The sequence below is a fragment of the Carettochelys insculpta genome, chromosome 1 (genome assembly GCF_033958435.1).
Source record: "Carettochelys insculpta isolate YL-2023 chromosome 1, ASM3395843v1, whole genome shotgun sequence".
Taxonomy (NCBI): Eukaryota; Metazoa; Chordata; order Testudines; family Carettochelyidae; genus Carettochelys; species Carettochelys insculpta.
In genome coordinates, this window is record NC_134137.1 from 38,946,771 (window position 1) to 38,963,073 (window position 16,303).

Sequence of the window (16,303 nt, forward strand, 5' to 3'; positions counted from 1 at the left end):
ACAAATCAAACCTATACACCTGCCCCTGACCTGCATATCATGCACTGAAAGGGTATTCTGCCTCTGTTTCCCCAAGGAGATCCTCTTAGGATCCGGGCAATGCAGCTTATGGGCAGTTTTGTGCCAGTGGAGTGGTGCAAAGCTATCCCAAAGCATCTGAGAGCTCTGGCCCAAAATATCTCTCTGTGGACATAGAAAAATGATCTGTAGTCAAGTTCCTCTTCCTTGAATGACTTGCATTGAACAATAGCTCTAAGCAGAGGCATCAAAGAGATTAAATGTTTTGACCAAAGTCACACTGAACATCTGTGTAGCAGGCTTGAGACCTGAACTCCAGGATCTCCAGTCCTACTCCAAGATCATCCTCCCTTTAACACTTCCAGTTCAGTTCTCTATGTCAGGGAAGATACACAAGGTAGAACAGCAGGACTGCTTGACTGACCACTCTAGGAGACATTCTCTGAGCCATATTTCCTGCTACTCCTACTGGAACTGTGTGGTTCCAGGATGTTGGCTAAAGACATCCTAGAGCTTACCATATATAGGGCACTTACAGATTCTTCAGTCCTCTGAGGTTTGCAAAAATCTGTCCCAGAGAGAAATGAATCGATCATTTACCTAATGAAATATTGCAGGGCCTGTGTGCCCAGAACTCAATGTATTAATTATCAGTATGCCCTGAGGGAAAGATATTAAACTTCCTAGAATCATAATCTTTAATCAAGAGATCTTAAAGTGCAGATTTGCTCAGTATAGTGACTCTAAAATGTCATCTTACAGTTCCACATTTATTATCTCTCAATTGCTACATCAAATGTGCAAAGTTGGGAAGAAAAAATCATATTCTAACTGAGAGATAAAGTAGGTGAGGTAATATTTTTTATCAAACCTATTTCTATTGGTAAAACAGACAAGCTTTCAAGTTCTATAGAACTTCTTCAGATCTTCAGTCTCCCAGCAAGTCCATACTGAGAGTAAGACAGAGCTGTTTGCTTTTGGTGTCTCCTCACAAGTAATAAGAGCTCTGCAGGCCAAATTATGCCCTTTATGCCACATGTGCAACCAGTTGGCCATCAGTAAGTTTGCATGGGTGTAATTTATCGCTGCATTAAGGCCCAGTATCTAGGCCATTCTTTTGATTCTGCATCAGAAAGAATAGATTCCACAGCATTCACACTTTTAGCTGTGCTTCTTTTGCAGGGCTCATATCTAGTAGGTGATTGGTCTAGCTTCAGTGGATGGAGCAGGCATCAGATCCCATGGACAGAAGAGACCATAAGGAGCTCAGGATGAGAAATTCAGGTTAGGATCAGAACTGGAGAAGTAGTCAGAAGCCAGAGTCACAAATCAAAATGGCAGTCAGAAGTTGGAATCACCAGGGGTAAGAACCAAAGCTGGAGGGAGCCTTCAGAGGCCAGAGTGAAGAGTGAGAAGTGGAATCACTGGGAGCAAACAGGGTAACAAGGAAGGTGGGGTTTCAGGTAGGAATGGGCGTGAGGCATGGGTGAGCATAAGGCAGAGGCACAGGGTAGCACAAGAGTAGTCACAATGAGCATTGACTAGCCAATAAACTGATGCTTGCTTGAGAGTTAAGGCTGGCCCTTTTGGCTGACCAGGTGGAGTAAGCCATCAAGCAGTCTGCTTCAGGATGGCTGCACTCTTTAGGATGCCAGCAGACTAGGTCTGTTGGAGGCCATAATTCCTGACAATGAGCATAAAGCAAAAGTAAGTTTTCTTAATGTTACTAATGTCGGCAGTGACAGCTCTAAATATACCCAGCAAGCAAATCTGTTCTCGAACAAAGGGCTAGCCAGTTTTTGGAGGAGCTCAGCATTTCAGCTTTCCTGCCCAAAGCAGCACAGGGTTATGCTGAGTCGGAGCCATGGACTCTGCTTAACCAAAACAGTGCTCATTGACTGTTCCCGAGTATTCCTTGGAATAAAACCTGACAGCCTGCTTCTCTAGTGCCTGGCCATGAGCCTGATGTGAAGCTGGAACAGTGCAGTTGCCCATTTCATAGGAGAAGCTCATTAAATTGGTTTTCAGGAGCATGCTTTGTCTTCCGGAATTTGTGTATGTAACTCTAAATCCAAGCCTGGCTTTGCTGGAGCCTAAATATTCAAAATATCTCAGCTGCCTAATAGGCCTCTAAGTGAAGTGTCTAGATTTTAAAAAGAGCTCTTCAGGTCTCAGTGAAGCAGAGATGCTAAGGGCAAAATTCTTTTGAAAATCTGGCCTGAGCGCAAAGTATGTTTTATTGTTTTTTGGGACTCTCCACTATTTACAGGTTCCAGAATCTCCCAGTGTTTCACTGGTTAGCTGTCTCTGGCATCTGTCACATATAAGCTACGTCTACACTGGGACGCTACATCGAAATAGATTATTTTGATGTAGTGAAATCGAAATAAACTATTTCGATGAATAGCGTCTATGCATCCTCCAGGGCTGGTGCCGTCGACATTCAACGTCGACGTTGGGCAGCACTACATCGAAGTAGGCGCTGCAGGGGAGCGTCTTCACACCAAAGTGGCCCAAATCGAAATAAGGGTGCCAGGAACAGCTGCAGACAGGGTCACAGGGCGGACTAGCACTTCCGGGGCAACAGCTAGCCGCTCCCTTAAAGGGCCCCTCCCAGACACACTCAGCCTGCACAGCACGCGGTCTGCAGAGCCACAAGCCTGCACACCCCGTGTAAGCAGCATGGACCCCCAGCAGCAGCAGCAGCAGCCAGAGGCCCCTACACCTGCCCCTGCAGGACCAGTGGCTGCCCTGCTCAGTGCTATGCAGGAGGCAGCTGACCATCTTTTATTTGTGGAAGAGAAGCTGCCCCCAGGGGATGAGGAAGCAGCCCCAGACCTTGCTGCCCTCCCAGCCTCCCCCCCACCCCACTGCACATGCCACCGGCTGTGGAGATACCCCACGAGCATGGACTGGTGGGAGCAGCTGGTGCTCGGCAAGTGGGACAGCGACCGCCGGCTCCGGAACTTCCGGATGAGCTGACAGACGTTCCTGGAGCTCTGCCAGTGGCTCACCCCTGCCTTACGGCACCAGGACACCCCCATGCAACGTGCCCTGACAGTAGAGAAACAGGTCAGCATCGCTGTCTGGAAGCTGGCCACTCCAGACAGCTACCAATCCAAAGGGCAGCAGTTTGGCGTGGGCAAGGCCACCATCGGAGCTGTCCTCATGGAGGTAAGAGGACCCAGGGGGCGGGGGGAGCCCTGTGGTGGGGGGGAGCCCTGTGGGGACGGGGGGAGCCCTGTGGGGCAGGCCAGACACACCCTGCACACCCCTCACTGGTGCTCTCTCATGTCCTTCCCTTGCAGGTCATCCGTGCAATCAATGCCCTGCTCCTCCACAGGCTCGTGCGGCTTGGGGACCCGGATGCCTCCATCGCGGGGTTTGCCAGCCTGGGCTTCCCAAATTGCTCTGGGGCTCTGGATGGGACCCAGATCCCCATCCGTGCCCCGGAGGACGCTTCCTCAATAGGAAGGGATACCATTCCGTGGTCCTGCAGGCCTTGGTGGACAGCCGGGGCTGCCTCTTGGACATTTATGTGGGCTGACCTGGAAGCACCCATGACGCCCGGGTGTTCAGAAATTCAGGCCTGTGCCGCCGGCTGGAGGCAGGGACCTACATCCCCCAGCGGGGGATCCCTGTGGGGGACACCACCCTGCCCCTCTGCGTCATTGCAGATGCGGCGTACCCCCTCCAGCCCTGGCTCATGCACCCCTACACGGGCCACATCACAGCCAGCCAGGAGCAGTTCAGCACGTGCTTGAACCATGCGCACCAAGTTGTCCAGTGCACTTTCGGCTGCCTCAAAGGGTGCTGGAAGTGTCTCCTCACCTGCCTGGATGCAGGGCTCACCAACATCCCCCAGGTTGTGGGCGCGTGCAGTGCACTCCACAACCTGGTGGAGAGCAAGGGAGAGGCCTTCTTCCAGGGCTGGGCTGTGGAGGCTGGCAGGCCCGACGTCCAGCCACCCGCTGCCCCCAGTCGCCAGGTCGACCCTGAGGGGTCCAGGTCCAGGAGGCCCTGCGGGCCCATTTTGACCAGGCTGAGGGGTGAACACTGGCAGGGCCAGCTGCTGGTGAGCCACCCACTGCACCCTCCCATCCTCCACAACACTCCCTCCCCCCACGCCCACACTACAGAGCACCTGAGAGCACACACACCCCCACACTTTTCTTTGAAATAAATGGAAATGTTTATTAACAGAAGGAAGGGGGGAACTATGTACATGGGGGGGCAGAACAAAAACTATTTACAAACATGGGGGGAATATGTACGAAGGGGGGGGCAATGTCCTCGGCCCCACACCCCATTGTCCTGCGCCTGGTATTGGGGGGGGACGCGACCCACGTCTTGGCCACAGACCTGGTCGAGGCTGGGTGGGGGCCGGGAGAACTGGCAAATAGGGCCGGACAGTGTCCGCAGGCCCATGGTCCCCCTCGGTGGCAGGCCCCAGGGTGGCAGAAGGTGGAGGGATGGCAGGTGGAGCGGCGGGCAGAGCAGCGGGCAGAGCGGCAGGGGGGGCCAGGTGCTGTGCAATCTGTTGGAATGTGCACATAAAGGCCCCCCAAGCCGCCTGGCGATAGGCCAGCGCTCGCTTCTGGAGCTCTAGCCACCGCTCCTCCACCCATAGGTGCCGCTCTGACACCTCCAGCTGACGGCGGAGGGTCGCGAGCAGCTGGGGATCCATGACCATCCGTGGGTGGCTCCTCCTCTGTTGGCCTCGTCCTGGGGCTGGTCTGTGCTCCGCTGAGGGGCTGGCCCGCTGGGATGGACCCTGTGGGCTCTCTGGGACCACAGACACCTCTCCGGTGCTCTCCGGGCCCTCCGATGGTGCAGCTGTGGAGCACAGGGGGGAACAAGAGTGGAGACAGCTGTTAGTGTGGGCCCTGACCCGTGGCCCTTGTCCCCCCACCCCTCTGCTGCTGGTTCCCCATCCCCGTCCCCCAGAGATGCTGATGATGGTGATGGGTGTCCCCAACACGGGGGACCCTAGGTTCCGCTCCCCCCATCCCCAGGGATGGGGCATGGCGCTGTCCTGCTGGAGGGGCAGGGGCTGATGCACTCTTCTGAGGGACATGCCACTGCTGTCCTTGGGGCCATGGTCATCTGGGAGTGTGGAGGGCCCTGGTCATGTCTCTTGTCCCCACCCCTTAACCCCGGGGGTGTGCACCGGAGGGGGTACATACCTGACAGTCCGCTCCCACGTTTGGCGGACACCCACTGGGCGGACGCCCTGCTGGAGCTGCAGGACGGGAGGGCGATGTGGAGCCCCCCATCACTGGAGGACTTCCCCTCTTCCTCTTCTGGCGTCCCAGGGGTGGGCTCCTGGGGGGGCCTCTGGGGTGCAGGGCTTGTCTCCAGGGCGGACTCCATCTCCGGGGCCTGCTGGGGCTCGTCGGCTGATGTGTCAAGAGTGGCCGAGGGAGAGGAGGTGTGATGGGGGCCCAGGGTGGACCTGAGCTCCCTGTAAAAGGGGCAAGTGGCAGAGGCGGCCCCAGATCGGCTGGCCGCGTCCCAGGCCCGGGCATAACCCTGCCGCAGCTCCTTCACCTCACTCATGACGTGGTCAGGAGTGCGGGCTGGGTGACCCCGGGCAGCCAGTCCCTCGGCCAGCCAAGCAAATGCATCTGTGTTCCGCCTCATGCTCCCCATTACCTGGAGTACCTCCTCCTCTCCCCAGAGCCCTAGCAGGTCCTGGATCTCGGCCTCCATCCAGGAGGGGCCCAGCTGCATCTTCCCCCGCTGGCTGGCAGGCTGGGAGCCCTGGGTCCCCTTGTGGGAGGTGCCTTGTGGGTGCTTGGGGGGCTGGCTGGCTTCCAAGGGGTGCAGGGTTCTGGATTGGGGCTGCTGAGGTCCGTGCAGGCTGTGCACGTGGCAGTGCTGCTGCCTGCACGAGCTCTCAGCTTCCTGCACAGGAAATAAGGGGGTGGGGATCTTTAAGGGGCTGCTGCACGTGGCGACCATAGAGCTCAGGGGCTGGAGAGAGCGTCTCTCAACCCCTCAGCTGATGGCCGCCATGGATGACCCCGCTATTTTGATGTTGCGGGACGCGGATTGTCTACACATGCTCTACTTCGACGTTCAACATCAAAGTAGGGCGCTATTCCCATCTCCTCATGAGGATAGCAATTTCGACGTCTCGCCTCCTTACATTGATTTCAACTTCGAAATAGCACTCGGCACGCGTAGACGCAGCGGGCGCTATTTCGAAGTTGGCGCAGCTACTTCGAAATAGCCGGCTAGTGTAGACGCGGCTATAGTCAGCTAGTTTACTGCTACAGGGAAGAGGCTGGGGGAAGGGAGGGAGGAAGAAATGCAGTTAACATAAGAACATAAGAACATAAGAATGGCCATACTGGGTCAGACCAAAGGTCCATCGAGCCCAGCATCCCATCTGTCGACGGTGGCCAATGCCAGGTGCCCCAGAGAAGGAGAACAGAAGACAATGATCAAGTGATTTATCTCCTGCCATCCATCTCCTGCCCTTGTTATGAAGGCTAGGGCACCATACTTTATCCCTGGCTAATAGCCATTTATGGACCTAACCTGCAAAAATTTATCAAGCTCTTTTTTAAACCCTAATAGAGTCCTGGCCTTCACAGCCTCCTCGGGCAAGGAGTTCCACAGGTTGACTGTGCGCTGTGTGAAGAAAAATTTCCTTTTATTAGTTTTGAACCTACTACCCATCAATTTCATTTGGTGTCCCCTAGTTCTTGTATTATGGGAAAAGGTAAATAATTTTTCTATATTCACTTTCTCCACACCATTCATGATTTTATATACCTCTATCATATCGCCCCTCAATCGCCTCTTTTCCAAACTGAAAAGTCCCAGTCTCTCTAGCCTCTCCCCATATGGGACCCTTTCCAAGCCCCTTATCATCTTAGTCGCCCTTTTCTGAACCTTTTCTAATGCCAATATATCTTTTTTGAGGTGAGGAGACCACATCTGCACGCAGTACTCAAGATGTGGGCGTACCATAGTTTTATATAGGGGAAGTATGATATCTTTTGTCTTATTATCGATCCCTTTTTTAATAATTCCTAACATCCTATTTGCCTTACTAACTGCCGCTGCACACTGCGTGGATGTCTTCAGAGAACTATCCACTATAACTCCAAGATCCCTTTCCTGATCTGTCGTAGCTAAATTTGACCCCATCATGTAGTACGTGTAATTTGGGTTATTTTTTCCAACATGCATTACCTTACACTTACCCACATTAAATTTAATTTGCCATTTTGCTGCCCAATCACGCAGTTTGCTGAGATCTTTTTGTAGTTCTTCACAATCCCTTTTGCTTTTGACTGTCCTGAACAACTTGGTGTCATCTGCAAACTTGGCCACCTCACTGCTTACCTCATTTTCTAGATCATTGATGAACAAGTTGAACAGGATCGGTCCCAGGACTGACCCCTGGGGAACACCACTAGTTACCCTCCTCCATTGTGAAAATTTACCATTTATTCCCACCCTTTGTTTTCTGTCTTTTAACCAATTCCCGATCCATGAAAGGACCTTTCCTCCTATCCCATGACCATCTAATTTACATAAAAGCCTTTGGTGTGGGACCGTGTCGAAGGCTTTCTGGAAATCTAGGTATATTATGTCCACTGGGTGCCCCTTGTCCGCATGTTTATTAACCCCTTCAAAGAATTCTAATAGATTAGTTAGACACGACTTCCCTCTGCAGAAACCATGCTGACTTTTGCCCAACAATTTGTGCTCTTCTATGTGCCTTGCAATTTTACTCTTTACTAGTGTTTCTACTAATTTGCCTGGTACTGATGTTAAACTTATCGGTCTATAATTGCCAGGATCTCCTCTAGAGCCTTTTTTAAATATTGGCGTTATATTGGCCGTCTTCCAGTCATTTGGTACCAAAGTGGATTTAAAGGATAGGTTACAAACCACTGTTAATAACTCGGCAATTTCACATTTGAGTTCTTTCAGAACCCTTGGGTGAATGCCGTCTGGTCCTGGAGACTTGTTACTATTCAGCTTATCAATTAATTCCAAAACCTCCTCTAATGTCACTTCAATCTGAGTGCGTTCCTCAGATTTGTCACCTAAAAAGGCTGGCTCAGATTTAGGAACCTCTGTAACATCCTCAGCCGTGAAGACTGAAGCAAAGAAATCATTTAATCGCTCCTCAATGGCACTGTCTTCCTTGATCGCTCCTTTTATATCTTTATCATCCAAGGGCCCCACTGCTTTTTTAGCGGGCTTCCTGCTTCTAATGTATTTAAAAAACATTTTACATTTTGCAGAGAATGTGCTCCTTGTTTTGGGGAACATGGTGTGTAGACCAGAAGAAATCTGGCAATTTTTCTGTATGGGGAAAATTAAATCAAGCAATTCATAGTGCAAGGACTTAAAGGAAATTATGTAAGGAATGCCTTTAGTGCAGTGTTTCAAAAACTTAAACTGTAGGTTTTAGATAATTCACAAAGCTGTCCCTACTGATAGGCAAAATACTCACCTGCATAAGGCAGGATGAACCCCGGGGCACCAAATTGCCCCACATTTCAAGCTTCTCTGTGCAGCTGCACACTGCCTATGGGCTCCATATGCCCCCCTGCTCCATCCCCAGCTGGCCAGTCCTGTTGCATCTTGCCCCATCCTCTGGCTATGCCCCCACCCCAGGGCTCAATGCGTAGCCCCCACTAACCAGGCAGAGGTGAGCAGCCCTTGCAGGCTGCAGGACTGAGCAGGGGCTAGCTGCACAGCAGGTGGCTGGGGAGAGGTGACATTTTCCCTTTAAAAGTGTTGCTTTTCTCTGGCCAGCTGAAGGGCTTCCTGATGCTCTTCCCTCCCAGCTCTGCTTCAGGTTGCAAGCTCTCCCAGACTGGATGTTACTACAGTAAATGGTGTCCAGTCTGGGAGAGTGGGCAACCTCTTGTACCCCACATCTTCAGCTTACCCATCCCCCTGGCTGGGGGTAGTGACGCAGGGCTGCATACGGCACCAGCACCCTGATAATTAAGACCTTTAAGATATTCCCAAATTCAAGCACGTTTTGCTATTTATCCATCACATACATTCCTATGAGTGGTATACACCACAGATCTTGGTAAATAAACCTGACAGCGGAGTCTCATACTATAAAGGCTGTACACTTGCGGGTTTAATTCTCAGTGATTATATGAAGTTTTTAGCCCTGGCTTTCGTTTCAGTAGATTTTTTTTATTTCCTGTTCTTTGTTGGTGGCATATGAATAGGAAAAGGAAGTCAAGTACGCAGACTGTTTTGAACTTCAAATGAGATTCAGCTTGGGTCCACCTGACAGTAAAGAATAATGGTTAATTAAACTAAACTGGTTTCTTTATACACACCTATAGGCTGTGTCTACACATGACCCTTCCTTTCAAAGGGGGAATGTTAATTAGGCAGTTTGGAAGATGCTAATGAGGCATGCCATGAATATGCAGCACCTCATTAGCATAATGGCAGCCACACGCAATTCAAAAGTGCCACTTTTGGAACACACACAGCCTGTGTAGACAGGGCCTTTTGAAAGGACCCCCCATGGCTTTGAAAGCCCCTTCCTCCTAAAACTAAATAGGAAGAAGGGGCTTTAGAACTCAGGGGGTCCTTTTGAAAGGCCCCCATCTACACGGGTGGCATGTGCTCCGAAAGCAGCACTTTTGAATAGCTGATCGCTGCTATTATGCTAATGAGGAGCTTCATATTCATGTCAGCTTCTCATTAGCATCTTCCAAACTGCCTCATTAACAAGTAGACACAGCCTTAGAGGCCTGCTCCTGCAACATACTAGTTTGTAATGAGTATCCTCAACAGCCAGTGAAATTAATAAAAGGCATGAATAATGCAGGGCAAGGTGGACAGGCATGTCCTTTTGGATTTGAAAAGCGGTGTAACCAAACGTGAAGCTCTCAGGTTACATCTACACTACAGTGATCTGCCAACAGAAGTTACTGTCAGAAGATATCTGCTGACAAAACTTCTGTTGCAGGTCACAGCCACACACGGAAGCAGATCTCTCTGTTGATCCACTCTGTTGACAGGGAGTGGCTGGAGATCCCCTGATGCAGCAGCCAACTGGAAGCACAGCAGATATTCCTTTTTAATTCAACTCTTCTGAACATTTTGTAAGGACACAACTAAATGGAAATTATTTTCACTATATATTCTGTGTAAATCGTGTTGCTGAGGTACATGTATTTTGTGATTGCTAGAAACGCAATGTGAGAATTGGGGACAACATTATGTACTCTATTTCTTGGTCAGATGGTACTTTGGTTTGATATACAGTTTGACACTTGTTGCTCCAGGTGAAACTTTTATCACATAATGCTAATTGCAACTATTATTCTGATTTCAGTTGGGCAGAATATGTTTCCTGTGTAGCTCTGTTGCCATTAAGTCAAGTATGCACCTACACATGCCACTTCTTCTGGAAGTGGCATGGTAATGAGCAGCCCGGAAGATGCTAATGAGGTGTGGGTGTAAATTTCCTATGCCTCATTAGCATATAGCCACATGATTCAGTGTCCAGAAGAAGCTCTTCCGGACTCCAAAATACACGTGTAGATGTTCAGCCCTTGGGGACCTTCTGGAAGGAAACCCTCTTCTGGGAAGTCCCAACTTGCTCAAAATTCTGTCTGTCAAAATTTTAAGGAAGAGGGGGCTTCTGGAAGAAGGGTTTCCTTCTGGAAGGTTCCTGTGGGCCATGCATCTGCATGTGTATTTTGGAGTTTGGAAGAGCTTCTTTCAGACTCCGAATCATGTGGCCGTCTGCTAATGAGGTGCAGGAAATTTACATCCATGCCTCATTAGCATCTTCCCAGCTGCTTATTACCATGCCGCTTCTGGAAGAAGTGCTGTGTGTAGATGCAGCCATACTGTCTGCTATCAAAGGATCTCAAAGTATTTTACCATGTCTTAGCTTTCATGATCCTATCCTGTGGAGAAGTCAGATGTTGTAGTCAAACTCCTACCATATGAATTACAATTCTAGTCACCCCTTTCGACCATGCCCCTTCCCTGTACAGCCATGGCTAGAATTCTCTATGACAGTACTGTTTTGGTTGCACTCTGCATGCAATGACCTCAGGGCTCAGTTAATGTAAATCCCTCTGAGCAGGGCTTCCAGAAGTGGGTCATTGTCACTTGCAGCTTATTGAAAAGGCAGCTACTTATTTACTCAATAGTTTAACCAACCATGATTGCATTATGTGCACTCTGCAGTCCGTCTTCTGAAGAGGTAGGCTGATTTCAAGTTGATAGAGCTGGCTTTTAAAGTCTTCCTGCTGCAAGCTTGGATGGCCTTCAGCTTCGTTCTGATATTGGTTTCTTTGCACCACCTACTGATTATTTTACCGATGCTGTGATGTGGGGAGATTCAGTGATGGAACTGAGATTTGTGCAATGGTTTAACGAACAGTCATAAATATAACCCAGGAACCTTGACTCCTATTCAGCACTGGACTGTAGTACTTACGGGGAGACTTCTGGATTAGACAGAAAAGCGTAAAGAAGTTGAAATTAGATTAATTCTGCCTTAATATACATGATGCAATCGTGATAGTTGTATCTGTCCATTTCAGGGATGCATTAGGCCCCCAGAGTTTATTCGATGATCCACAGACAAAGGTGAATGTTAAACTGACAGAGGTGACTAATAATTGCCATGCACAAATGATACAGGAGTTATTTCCTATTCAAAGTATAGGAAAGTATGCACAGAAGACTTGGAAGACTTTCCAGGGGTTGATGGCATTCCATTGACAGGTCAGACAGCCAACTGGAGGCTGTGGCTGTAGGCAGGAGACATTGTTTTCTCTCCAGTAGGATATTGATTGATTTGCTGATGATATTTAGGCAGCCATCCAGGCTGCTGTTCAGTTTTGTTTTCTCCTCTGACATTTTGCCTGCTGGCCTGTCAGTGGCAGGTCAGAGCAGTCTGCAAGGTTGAAAGCCAAGTGGATGCGTGCATACACATGCACTTTTATAAAAATTGAAATATAATGAGCCCAAGTAGACTCTTGTAACTATTGGCTTGTGGTGGTTGGCTTAGTGAGTGGGTGGTAGTATGCTGCCATCTACTTTAGCTGGGTTAGACACAGAGCTTCTCCAGTTAGGGCCAGCTGCCAGTGGCCTTGTCCTCTGTATCAACTAGTCTTCCAGCCGGTCAACTGTAATTATTTTTCAGTTCAAATAATAACTGTACAAATGCCCTCTTCTGTAATCTCTCTTAGGAGGTCTGTGTGATGATTAGCACAATGGTTCTGGCATTATCAGCTTTTTGCCTTATTTTCCCTCCCTTACCAAAAGGCCTTTATCAGTCTCTTCTTACCCTCCATTTCACCCCCCAGGATCTATTAAAAGTGGATGCAGCTTTTCGTTCACTTTGATTTTGCATCATAATGACTTCATAACAGTTTGTCTTCTGTTCTCCTCTATAACAATCATGAATAGTTTAACTGAATCTATACAGCAAATAAAAAGCAGGCATTGATTTCTTGTGAAGTAAATAGCAATGGTTATTGACTGGGGGAAGTCAATACTCACGTTGAAGAACAATATGCTTTCAGATCAACCAAAAATGTTAATATGGAACAGGTTCTGTATTTGGTTTTGTGAATATAGCTCTCAGTGAAATCAAGTGAAAGTGTGGGCATGTATCTGAAGGTAGGATTGGATCAAGTCTGTTTTGCTGCGTGGGTTCGTTGTTATGGACATACCAACATCCTTTTTTCATATTCTGAGTTGGAATTCCACCTAACAGAATCAGTCGCTATGTTTGAAAATTTCAGAAGGGAAGATGAAGCAAGAATACCTGGGGAAAAAGGCAGTACTTGAGTCTTAGAAAGTGTATAACAAATTTGATAAAATTCACTCCACTCAATGAAGATGTAGTCATTGGTACCTACGATATGATATTTGAACATGGTTCCACATTTAACAAACAGTCCTGTAGCACTTTAAAGGGTAACAAATGCATTTATTAGGTAATGAGCTTTCATGGGTAAGACAAACTTCTCCAGATAAGTAATAAATTGGACTTTATTTCAGCTATTTCCTGAATATTGCAGTAATTGCTCCTGTGCATGCTCATGGAATTGATGATTGAATGGGAAAAAAGCAAAATCCAAGCCATACTCCTGCAATATGAATATAATTGCTACAAATATTTCCCCTAACCTTATGCCTTGCATAAATATGGTTAGTAATTTAGGCATCACTGCATGCTTATTATAGAGGGGGCTGGTAGCACAGTCTATGATTAAGCCTGCAATGCCTGACACTTCTCATTATATGACCTTGGATTTATTTGCTACTGTCTTTGCCAAACTTCAACTATTTGGCCTCATATTTTCTAAGCTGGATGTCTGCCTCGGGCTGTTTTTTTCCTCCCTTAATTTTCAGCCAAAATGGTCCAGCTCATTCTGAGACTGAGGGCAGGAAAAATAAGTTATTTTGCTAATTTTAAAATACTCTTTGACCTTTTCTTTTCAGTGCCAACATGCTTTGGAGTAGACTTGGAATTTGGTAGGGGGCGGCCTGTGTGTTACTGATCTTTTGTGAGTCTCATGAAAATGTGCCCAAGTTATAAAGCTTTAAAAAAGCTTATCTTGCTCCTATACTAGACTGGTTGTAGGAGCAGAGCAGGAACAGTCTCTTAAGACTCTCTACAGTGAGCAAGTGTCTGCCCCTCACACTTTGTGTGTATGATCAGACTGTACATTTGCATTTCCCCACAGTCCATATGCATGCTCCAGCCTGGGCAGCAGGAACAAAGCTGATTTTCCTCGTAATTGCCACTTCCAGTTGTTCTGGTCTTGATAGTGCTGAGTGCTAGAACTGAAAGCGGGGGGACGCTTTCTCTTGTCCTATCAGCGAGCTCTTCTTTGCTCTCAGCGTTGCTTGGAGGAAATGAATAGGAAACAATAGAAAGACCAGGGAAGAGAGAAAGGAGTGGATTAGGAAAAGAAGCCTGGTGAGATTGGGACTGAAGGAAGAGAGAAACTGTGCTTGGCAGGAGGAGGGTGACACTAGAATTGCCTGGGCAAGGAGACTGGAGCTAGGGCCTGAGTGCGGCATAGAAACTGGGCCTTCATTGGTGGTGGACAGAGAGGCTATCCCGGCTTCTGTCACAGAGCTCCTGGGCGGTGCTGCGCAAGTCGTGTAAGATGAGTGTTTCACAGTGGCCACTAAAACGTGGGCCTCATTTTCTGCATGCCCAGGCTTGAGACCCTGGGGTCTCATTTGCATCAGTGCTGAGCAGGCATGGCTGTAACTAAAGTTAATGAGAGTTGTGCTATATTAGGGATCTGCACCTGGAGACTCCAGAGCCGCATGCAGCTCTATAAGGACTTCTTTGTGGCTCTCAATGCTATAATTGCAAAGTTAAAAAGAAAAATCTCCCAATTATTGTCAATATATCAGTGAGCATCTAAAAGCCCAACAATGAGCAACTCATATCTAAATAGCAAATGATATGTGATCTTGAAATGTGAGACAACTCCCCCTTTAATATGTGGAGTGCTTTGTGGGATATGTGTGTGTGCTGTTTTTAAAATAGAGGTTACAAAAAGTATGGTTTGATTATATTTATTAAGGGCATTTCTTATTCATATGCATTGTGGCTCTTGAATTACTGAGTTTTTTACTGAATAAAACAAAATGTCTCTTCTTGCTGTTTTGGTTGCTGACCCCTGTGCCATGTACTGCTACATACACTGAAAAATTGGGTAGTTGTAAGAAGTTCCATGTTTTGTTAAGATACAGACCAACATGACAGACAATTATGGAATTGCTTATGTATCAAAAAGGGGCTGTTCTCCCCAATAACATGTAGTTAGTTTTTAATGCCTTGCAGTGTGACATTTTATGTACCTTTTATCATTTTTATAGCTTCCTCATATAACTCTTGGATTTTTCATTCTACATAACATTGGAAAATCCTACTAAGGTCTTAATCATTTCTTGTAGCAGTTTGTTCCACAGCTTAATTATGCACTGGATAAAAAGCATTATGTTCTTTCACTTTAATTTTTTGCCTTTCAATTTCTGTGAGTCTCCTCTTGTATCAGCATTGGGAATAAAGGTGTATAACATCAGCGCTATCTCCAGCCAGGAAACAGGAAGCAGAGAATTCTCGTTTGCAATTCTTTTTATCATGAGTCCTCAGGTTTCTTAATTCACAATTCATGTGATGTAATTCATTGACATTCTTCACAGAGACAAAGGGTTTATGTAGTGTTTCTTGTTTAAGAATATGGAAACTAGCCACGGGCTACATTTCTTTTATCAGTGCTTCCTCCTGTTCTAAAATTTATTTTCAAAAAAGCCAAAAGGATAAAATAATTTCTTTGGTTTGCTCCCCAGCTTCTGGACTCTGTATAAACATGTCACTCAGCTCCAAATCCTCTGCTTCTGCCTTTCATATGGCCGAGAAGAAAATGAATAAAGCAAGCCTTTTTTCCTTGCCCTGATTCTGTTTTCTTGAGTTCTAGTCCACAGAGTCTGTTTGTGGAGAACTTAAAATAATTTAGTTGTCTGATCTTTATAGATTTGAGCCTGTTTAAAGTAAGCATTCCTGGGGCTTCATGTGAGATTGGTTCACATTAGCACAAAACTAACAGACATTAGAGCTTGCAATCATAAAGGTTTGATTTACTAAGTGGCACTAAAATAACTCCAGTGCACATCTTATGCACATCAGCACTTTAAAATCACAAAACCCCAAACCCAGAGAGACAAGCCAGCAGTGTAAACAAGATGGGCTCTTACATCTTCCTCTGAACCAGTGGTAATGGTTGCAAGAACCCTGTGAGATAATCTGTCCCTTCGCTAGATGATTTTGTTGACAAAACACAAAACCCAGCGAGGACCAGATTACTCTAAGCACCTGAAGCATGCCTTGAGGGGGCTGAAGGTTCACTTGGCCTGCATCCTGGCCTGGCTGAGGTGGGCATTTAAGAGTTCATGGTTGGAGTCCAGCTGGCTGGTTTTAGGCTTCATGAGCCACAGAATGAGGGGGTAAGCTGTGTCCCCCCACATGGCAACTGCACATTCCCCCATGTGTCCACCTCCATCCTCTGGCACAGGCTGGGGTTGTGGAAAACACAGGTGTCATGCCCAGCTCAAGCACCTGACATGAATGCTTGTGAACTGGCTGCGGTGGTTGACCAGGGCAAGCAGCACCATGAAGAAGTATACCTTTCAGTTTATATACTTCACTGTGCTCTGCTCTGGGGCATGGGGTGGGATGTGGGTCTCACTGATAACCATGATGGAGTTCGGGGACCCCAGGGTT